Consider the following 10,921-nt stretch of genomic DNA (forward strand, 5'->3'; position numbering starts at 1 on the left):
ATTTCATATATTAACATTGAGAATCGGACCATTAGTTGCTGAGATATCAACATTGAAAAATGGTGGGCTGTTTGGGTGAGACTTAGAAAACATCAATTTTCCTGTTTTTGAACCTTTGCATTGCAATATCTCAGCAACTAAGGGTCGTATCAACAAAGTCCGAAGAAGCAAAATATAGAGAATTTTCTCAGATTTTCAAAAATATTTTTTTCAAAAGTGGGCAAACATGTGCACTAATTTTAAAAAATGAAAAACTGCGACTATTTTGAAAAAAGTTACATAAAAATGGCTGTAACTTGAAAACGATGCACTTTATCAAAATTTCACTAAAGTACTTTTTGATTGCAAATTTGATTTTACATCGAAAAATGAAGTTGAAAAATTTTTGCGACCAATATTTCGATTTTTTGAAAAAATCAGTATTGATTAAAAAATTCATAACTCGCTCAAAGATTTTTTGCACAACCTGAAAATTTCTGAAAAGTTTGCATTTTATGTTCTCTAAAACATATAAAAAAAAAAAATAAAAATAGTGTTTTTTTGCAAATCAAGTTTTAGTGATAAAAAGTTAAATAAAAAAATCACCAAATTTTTTTTACCGTGTATCATTTTTTTTCCAGTGTAGTCCGTATTCATACCTACAACTTTGCCGAAGACACCAAATCGATCAAAAAATTACTTCAAAAGATACAGATTTTTGAATTTTCAATCATCATTTTTGTATGGACAGCTGCCAAATTTGTATGGAAAATTATATGGAAAAAACTAATGATGCAAAATGGCTTCTTTGGACATACTGAAGGCACCAAAAAAGTTTCAGTCGGATTAAAAAATACAAAAAAAATCGAATGACCGAAATCCTAGAGAACTGCTCAGTAGAAAGTATTCCAGTCACTTTAAAACATTTTTTTCTAAATCGGAAATACATTGGCACTTTTTCAAAAAACCAAAATAAATTTGATGTTTTATAAAATCTTAAGTCAACCCTCAAATGAATATAACTTGAAAACAACGCGTTTCATAAACAAAATACGTACATGTTGCTTCTAAATTTAATTTTGCATTTAAAAAAGGATAAAAAAGAAAACAATTTCAACAGTTATGAAAAGATAGATATTTCTCAAAAAACATACCACCAGGAAAACGCAGTTTTGTGGAATACACTTTTTGTTAAAAAGCTTATTTAAAAAAAATGTACCTTTAAACTTATTAAATGCAGCACATCTTTTGACATTAGATATATCAGTTTTATAAAATAAAATATGACCGTTTTGATAGTTTTTAATAGTACAAAAATGAGTAACAAATCTGTTTGAAGTATTTTTTGTAACATTGATTTTTCCAGAGGATTTCAAAACATTACAAATTGGAAATGAATCCAACCAAATATATTGTATTTCAAACGAAAATGTTTTCAAATTTGAAAAAATGTTCATTCACAAACCTTTCAAATTTCTATGTTACGATGAAAAACTGCCAGAATGTTTCAAATTTCATAATGTACTTTCTATGGCACGCTACAATCAATTAATTTAGCTGCAATTTGACAATTTTAACCTACATTCAGCAGTGTGTTGAACTGAAGAGTCATGTTTTTTTTACCTTACTCTTTTGGATTTTAATATCCTTGACATTTTTTTCTTAATTGAAAATTAAATTTTAAAAGCATCGAATGTTGATTTATCCACTACGCCTTAAATGGCAAAATCTACATAGAAGGGATAAATTTTTAAGGTTTCAAAAATAGATGGTGGAATCAATGCTACATTTTAAACAATGAAAAAAATAGCACTTGAGAAAAACAAATCGTCAACGCAGGCAGTTTTCGAATCGGCAGCTAAATTTAAAATCCAGAAGATTCATTGAAACATTTCTAAACTTTTCTAAAGTGAAAATGTCATTTTTGAAAGTAAAAATCGACGCCGGTTTTTTTTAACGGGCAGCAGACACGAAAATAAGCAAAAAACACGTTCCAAAGAACAGCGGTGTCTTCCCGTGAGCGTTTAATTCCAGAGGGATTCAACTTCTGCGAGGTAATTAAAATAAACGAAGGATTTCCCCGCGGCAGGGATTCGTCAAAACATTGACGGGGTGCACCTCGTCGGAGATGAGTCCTAACAAAAGACGATTATTGTTGCGTTTATCTTTCGAAAAGATCCCGAGCGATAGTGCACAGTGAAAAGTTGATAATTTTATCATCAAAATGAAAAAATAACTGAATTTGTGGGGTGTTCCAGAATAAAATTCCTTCACAGCGAATGTAAAGTTGTAGCAGCGCGCGGAAAGAAAGTTCAATTTTCCACCGCTTTTCCCCCTTCCCCTTTGCACAGGAAAAGTTGAACCTCGCAGTTTAACAAAAACCCCGTGTTTAATGAGCTACGCGATAGCTGCGAGCTATGTGCGAACTCTCTCTGTCAAATTCTGCCAGAACTTGGGGTTGGAATGAGATTTCAGTGAAGCGATTTGTTTGCGGTGCCGTGCTGGCTGGCTCACCGAAATTTGTTTGCATTAGCTTGCACTGTTTGCATCTGGATGACAATTTGAAAAAATATGGAGTAAGAAAGTAAGAAAGTAAAAAGTAAGAAATTAAGATTTTCATTGAAAAATGTATTGATGCAAGAATGAAAAAATTACGTTCAATTTATATCTTAATAAAAACAATCAGAACTAAGCATCAGTTCACCATTACCAAGCACTGATACGATCCCTATTAATTCCATCAAGTTGTTCGACCCAAGCCTAGAACGTGCCTCAACGCACCAAACTAAGGGCTCTTGCGTACAAGAAAATTTCCATGTAAGTCATGAATTGTTACGATAATTACTATTGCCAACGGTTATTACAACGCGCCTAGCGAAGGCAGCACTTTTGCACCGCCGATTCTTGATTGAATTAACAGGAAGCCAATCTTCTTGCAAACTTTTTTTTTTCACTTTCCTGAGCGAGGCCAGTTTGAGGCCCTTATCGTTGAGCCAGAAAGGTACCAGTAGGCGATTGTTGAAATTAATTGGAAATGAACGCGCCTTCACAACGCCCAACCTTGATCCTTCACGTAAGATTAGCGGAACGCAACCGGTCATGAATGTTAATACGATGGGGTGGGGGTAATTGCGCCGAGATGATTGAGACCATAGCTTTAATTTAAAATCACTGATTTTTTTTTCTTTCACGACTGAAAAAATCATGGTTCAATCTTTTTTTGATATATTTCTTTAATTATAGAATAAAATAATCCTAAGCATTAAAGAATTGAGCATTTTTTGGGCTGGTAGGTAGTATTTCACAAATTTCGAGACAATAGGTAACTGTTTTACCATATTGCGGGTTTTGTTAAACAGTCGCCTGCTTACTCTTTATTTGCAAAGTACTTTCAGCAGTCAAAATGATTATACGCCGTTTTAAATGTTGCTCCAGAATTATCTCTAGACAAAGAAAACTCTTCCACATACCGTCAATCTTTATGAGGCTGAATCTCAGAAACTAGTTGTCCAGTATCAGTCTCAGGGAGACAGTTAAATAAAATTTTCAATTTTTTTATTAAGAAGGAGAGAAGAGGAAAAAAGGGCAAAATTTCTGAAAAAAATAAAATTTAAAGTGTCAAAACAGTGCACTTGTCAAAAACAATGGTTTTCTTGAAAAACAAAAAAAACATAAAACATAATCACCAATTTGTCGCTATTGTGGTGTCTCCTTTATAGTCGAACATATTCTTCAAGACTGCAGAGGTTTCGAAGAAAGCCGAAAAAACAACCGCACTTGTGGAACACTTCTCAATGATGATTTTCCTTAAAGAAACTAGTTTTTTCAACAAAATTTGAACCATTTTTCCAAGACATGAATGCCACAAAATTGGGAAAGTGTCTGTAATAAAAAATATTAAACAAAACAAAACATAAAACATAAAACATAAAACATAAAACATAAAACATAAAACATAAAACATAAAACATAAAACATAAAACATAAAACATAAAACATAAAACATAAAACATAAAACATAAAACATAAAACATAAAACATAAAACATAAAACATAAAACATAAACATAAACATAAAACATAAAACATAAAACATAAACATAAAACATAAAACATAAAACATAAAACATAAAACATAAAACATAAAACATAAAACATAAAACATAAAACATAAAACATAAAACATAAAACATAAAACATAAAACATAAAACATAAAACATAAAACATAAAACATAAAACATAAAACATAAAACATAAAACATAAAACATAAAACATAAAACATAAAACATAAAACATAAACATAAAACATAAAACATAAAACATAAAACATAAACATAAAACATAAAACATAAAACATAAAACATAAAACATAAAACATAAAACATAAAACATAAAACATAAAACATAAAACATAAAACATAAAACATAAAACATAAAACATAAAACATAAACATAAAACATAAAACATAAAACATAAAACATAAAACATAAAACATAAAACATAAAACATAAAACATAAAACATAAAACATAAAACATAAAACATAAAACATAAAACATAAAACATAAAACATAAAACATAAAACATAAAACATAAAACATAAAACATAAAACATAATCCAGACTCGATTATCCGAAGCTTCGATTATCCGAAGTTTTGATTATCCGAAGTTCAATTATCCGAAGGTTTGTATGGGACTTCGGATAGGGGAAAGTGGGGCAAGTGTAACAAGCTAAGGAAATGCTCGTTATAACCCATTAAAAACGTTAAAAAATCTGTCGGATTTTTTAGAATCATCTTATTCCAGATCTTGACTGAGACTTTGATAGAACAAGTTTTTAAAAAAGTCTGTTTCTTAATGTAAAAGATTGATTTTAAAATTTTTGATTTTTCGTAGGTTCTACTCAACTAGTGGGGCAAGACGAACAACCCGTTGGGGCAAGAGGGACAATGCATGAAAAATCATGCTAATTAACTAACAATTGAACTATTATCACTTAGATACATCAAATAAAGATGTATTTGAAACGTTTCATTCATTTTTAGATTAAAAAATAATATTTTACTAAAAATTTGTCCGTTTTTACGAAACAAAAATATTACTTAGATGATTAATAGTAAATTTTCACGATATTATTACATCGTGTATGGGCAATTTTTTAAACAATTGTTTATCAGTTTTTAAGAACTTTTATGTATTTTAATAAAATATGTTGCTGCAGCAATTCGTATTTTTTCCATACTAAAAATCCATATGGTACACTTGCCCCACCTAAACAAGATTTTTTAAAAGCTCTCTACAAAAATAACCAAAACATAAATCATTCTATATAATACGTGCAAGTCATTGGTAGGGACACTACCGATCTAGGAAAAATAGCATTTTGATAAAATGAGCCTTAAAACGAACCATAAACCTTATTTTGTACTTTCCAAATATTATAATGAAACAAAGGTTTTGAAAAAAAAACTTCATTCAATCTTATGCCCCGTGGCGTTTACGTCGTTTTGGCGGTTATGTGGTAGTAGAATCAGCTAATTGCATTGCTAGCAACAATTCCTCATACTGGAAATAATCAAAATTGTAAAAATTACGGCCTCACGAGCGATTGTTCCTCTTGCCCCATATGGTTGTCTTGCCCCACCTTCCCCTAATCAAATAACGAAATTTTTTTTGTTTTTTTTTTTCTTTTCTTGTTTTTAACATAAAATTCGAGTTCTGCGACCCCAGTTTAGACAAATTTGAATGGTTAAATGCCTATTAAATTTAAAAATGCAGTTTTTCAATAACTCATCACCGCCATCTTGGATTCTAAAATTCTAAATCACTTTAGAGGAGTTTAAGGGTCATACTTAAGCACAACAATCAAAAATAAGACAACGAAAAAAAAAAAATTCGTGATTCGATTATCCGAAGCGAAATTTTTCCGAGGCCTTCTGATAATAGAGTCTGGACTGTACATCTCGTCACGACAATCTTTGATTAATATTTTCAAAAAAAAAACTTTTGTTTCAATAGCCAACTTTCTTGAAAATCTTTAAAAAAATCTCAAACTTTCCTTTTAAGAATTTGTTGACAATTGATTGCTCTTAAAAAAATATTAATGTGAATTTTGGGATTCCCATTGTCACCGAATCAGCCCTCTTTTACCAACTGATTACAGTATGTAAAAAAAGTATTCACACCCCTTGGGCACTATGCACATTTTGTGATGAAACATGTAAAAAAATTAAAGTTTGACAGGAACCTAGTACTACGTTTTGTTCAGAAACTCATGCCAAACATTTTGCTACAAAAAGCTCATGAAAAGATGATTTCTATAAAAAGTTATATAACAAATACTATTACGAAAATAAAAAAGGTGCAAAAAAAGTTTGTACACCTTTCGAAAAATTAACATAAATAATGTTATTTGTTGACAAATCACCATAAATCCAGTCTCCCAACTCCAAATAGGCATCCTTGACTGATTAAAAAAATAATTTGGATTGAATATAAAGTTTACTAACTACTTAGTATAAAAGTTTATATAACTCTGGAAATCTATATATATAAAAAATTTCGACGGTTTTGTTCGAACGCGAATCACTTCTATACGGAAAGTCGGATCGGAGCGCTCTTTGCTGCGTTGGGTTCGTATAAGCCCAAGGAAGGTTCTTACGCTAAAGAGTGACAACTTTGGCCACTTCGGAACCGATTCCGGAAGATCTGTAGATTGTATGGGAAAAGTAGCGTAAAATCAAATTTTGATCATAGGAGGCTGATAAGGAAAAAGCTTAAAACGTCAACAAACAAAAAAAGGAAAAGACAAAGTTTTTCGGGTAAGGCTTGTTCTATATAAATTTTATCTAAACTTAATTTTGCAAACTTTTAATTCAACTAAATGTCAATATATTACCATAGAACTGCTAAATAAACATTTTGGAGTGGGTATAACACCGTTTTGGGGGTATTAGTATCGATAGAATAGATTTTTCGTTGGAATTTTGTAACAACCCTGAATTACGTCGTAGGAAAATCCGCCGGCATCCGAACCGGTCCACGATTCACAAGTCAACATATGTGGAATCGGAAAGGGCATAAAATTTCCGATCTTTTGATACCCAGACATATAGGTTTTCTATAAAACCCACGTTTTTAAATACCTGGGCAAAAAGTAAGTTTGATCCACGAGAACAAAAATTACGAAATTCCATTCATTTTTGGCAGGTTGCTCAAACAAAACCATAACAACGTTTTTGTACCAAAAAAAAAAAAACTTTTAGTGATAAAGGTGAAAAAATCAGGGATATTTTCCGTCCGTTGACCCATTTTTTGTGATGGGACCATCCATAAACCACGTGGACACTTTAGGGGGAGGGACCTTGGTGCTTGCCCACGATCCATACAAAGAAAAAGAGGGGTATGGTTCCTATAGAAAAAAAAAGGTGCAGGTGGTTATGTTACACATGATCAGTATGACAAAGAACTTTGCAAGATGATTGTTGATATTTTCGATTAGAATGTCCGGTCCAAATTTCCCCCTTATAATTACCGTCCAATCGAACTAAGGGGACGGAAATTGCTGAAATAGAAATCGAAGTGAAATCAATTGACTTTCCTTCACCACTCGAAAGTTACTAAGATGCGGGAATGTTTTTGCAAGGCTGTTGCAAGCAATCGCCGGCAGTAAAGGAAATTTGAACAGCAGACATTAAATCTGCCCTTTACAGGGCTCTAATTGATTACGAGATCAAAATCAAACCATCCACATTAACGACTCCCGGGTCTTTTGTAGTCTCTATTGCAAGTTTCGGCTCGAACCTAGGAGTCCGAAGGCTTGAATGGGGAGAGCACCCAAACCTCTTTCTACTCCAAGGAACCTTCCACCTCAGTGTTTGAACTGACGACTTTTGGATTGCGAGTCCAACCGCCGCCTGCGATTCCACCGGAGTAGGCTTGGTTTGGTGTGTTGTTTGTACTTATGGCATGGAGACGACTCCTACACCTGGAATGACTTAACGGCCTAACAAACAAGGCTGGGACCAACATTTTTACTTCCTCATCCGATGGAAGGTTGCAGCAGATGGGAATCGAACCCAGAATCATTCGCTTACAAAGCGGACAGCGTAACCATTCGGCCACGCACTGTCACGGGATTTCGAGATAGTTATTCTAAATTTCCAGAAACAGATTTTCGCAGTGGCACAAATAAAATGTGCATCGCAGTAATCTATTTATTACTTCCTGCCTAATAAGCAATATATTTTAACTGCTTAACTTCAGATAGTGGCCAAATGCAACTTTTTATGTCCAGTATTCATAAATTGAAGCTCCAGCGTGTCCAAAACAAGGTACTCAAAATGGTTTTGAATGTTCCTGGCTGGACAAGATCAAGTGAGGTTCATGAATTAGCAGAAGTAAAAATGTTGGATCAGAAGATTCAAGAAAAATGTTTGAAATTCAGGGAAAAATGTGCTATTTCTGAATACCCCTTGATTCAAGGATTGGTTTAGTTTATTGTAAGTTTAAGTTAGTTTTAGGTTAGGTTATGTTTTCTTAACATTTTTTTTTCCTCATTGTACCTAGTGTTACAAAAATGATAAATCATATATTTTTAAAGTTATGGAAATGAACAGTGTTTAAATCACGAAAAGCAAACTAAAGCTGAAGAGCCACAGCTGACCACTTATTATGTAAACCAAATGTAATTATTATAAGAAAGATTCAATAAAGTATATTTAATTAAAAAAAAAAAAAAAAAAAAAATTATGTCCAGTAGCAAAAATCATAAAGTTTGATACCCATATTGCCCCAACTCTTACGGTTCGGTAAATGTCCCCCCATCGGAACATCCCTTTGGCCTCCGGCCACTCCGGATTGTGGCCATTACTGCCGAAATGTCAAATTTCATGTTCAGTATCAAAAACCATAAAGTTTGATACCCATATTGCCCCAACTCTTACGGTCTGGCAAATGTCCCCCCATCGGAACATCCGCGGGGCCTCCGGCCACTACTGCTGAAATGTCAAATTTCATGTTCAGTATCAAAAACCATAAAGTTTGATACTCATATTGCCCCAACTCTTACGGTTCGGCAAATGTCCCCCCATCGGAACATCCGCGGGGCCTCCGGCCACTCCGGATTGTGGCCACTACTGCCGAAATGTCAAATTAAATGTCCAGTATCAAAAACCATAAAGTTTGATACCCATATTGCCCCAACTCTTACGGTCCGGCAAATGTCCCCCCATGGGAACATCCGCGGGGCCTCCGGCCACTCCAGATTGTGGCCACTACTGCCGAAATGTCAAATTCCATGTCCAGTATCAAAAACCATAAAGTTTGATACCCATATTGCCCCAACTCTTACGGTCCGGCAAATGTCCCCCCATGGGAACATCCGCGGGGCCTCCGGCCACTCCGGATTGTGACCACTACTGCCGAAATGTCAAATTTCATGTTCAGTATCAAAAACCATAAAGTTTGATACCCATATTGCCCCAACTCTTACGGTCCGGCAAATGTCCCCCCATCGGAACATCCGCGGGGCCTCCGGCCACTCCAGTCTAGGTGTTGGCCAGTTCCAATGATCGACTCCCGCGACTGGCATGTCTTAGCTGGTCCTTGCCTCCAAGCCATCTGCTCCCGGACCTCCAGGCCGGCTGCAACCGGGCCACCAGGCCATCTGCTTCTGATGTGTTCTCGTCGACGTCCAGCAATAGAATGAATTTTCTGGACCGACCGAGCCGCGTTTTGTTGCCTCGTCGACGATCCAAAAATTATGAGGTGGAGTGGGGGTGATTTTAGATACATCAATCTCTCGTCTCTCGTTTGACTGATTGGGAAACGTTTGTTCAACCAACCAGCGTGCACCAAAAAGAGGGGAAATTTGCCGAGAGGGGAATTCGTCACGTAACGTTTTCGCTTCGCGAAAATTTTGGATTGACACCCCGTATAGAAACCTTAGGACAAAGTTCTTTGTCAAAAATGGTAATGAAGACCTAATCGCTCTTGCAAAAGTACCCAAAATTAAAAACACTTTATCCATATCTGGGTGTCGAAATGAACCATCAAACATCGCGCTTGACCTTTCTTCTTCACCAGTTCCGAAAACCCTGGTCGGTCCGTTTTTCTCCCACAGCAGCAGTGTGTCCCTCTCGTTGTTTTCACCACTGCTCTGTCTGTTGCGCTTCTTCAGCATGCCTTCTTTACCCCCGTCCTCCTCCTTCACACTTTAACAACCCAGCGCTCGTGTGCAGTGTTTTGTGACTCTTGAATTAAATCATAAAACTTTATGGTTCCTCAATAAATACACATAAAAATATACACTCGTTCTCTCCCTCATTCGGCTGAGTTTTTTTGTTTTACGACAGGGGTGCTCAATGTTTTTGGATGCCGGGACAAATTTGAAACTCAAATTAGATTGCGGGCCAAATGTACAATATTGTTAATTTAAAAAAAATCGTTATTTTAATTTAAATGACTAAAAATTACATCAATAAGTTGAAATTTATTAAAATTTCTGTTATATTTTGAATTTTTTTGCTATTTGAAAATAATACAGAACAAAAAATTACAGTTTTAATCAATTTGATTTAATAGTTCTGGTAAAAAATGGGAATATGTTGAATGTGCTTGTGTATTTATGGAAATTGCATGTATTCTATTGAAAAAACATAAAATCTGATAAAAATGTGTTTATCTTTAAATTAAGTGTAACAAATGAAAAATCGTTGCAAAATTACTGTCCAACTATAAGTCCTCTTCAAATATTTATAAAAAAAGCGCAAAATAAAAGCAAAAAAATATGTAAACATTGAAATTATATGCCAGAATTTTAACAATTAACATTCAATATTAACAAAAAAAATGTGAGGTGCATTGCCAAGCATTTTGAAAGACAGCAGCCTCATTCCTTTGATTTCAACAATAATTTGTTTGCCTGAATCAGATCGTAG

Source organism: Culex quinquefasciatus, chromosome 3 (assembly GCF_015732765.1).
Source record: "Culex quinquefasciatus strain JHB chromosome 3, VPISU_Cqui_1.0_pri_paternal, whole genome shotgun sequence".
NCBI classification, from domain to species: Eukaryota; Metazoa; Arthropoda; class Insecta; order Diptera; family Culicidae; genus Culex; species Culex quinquefasciatus.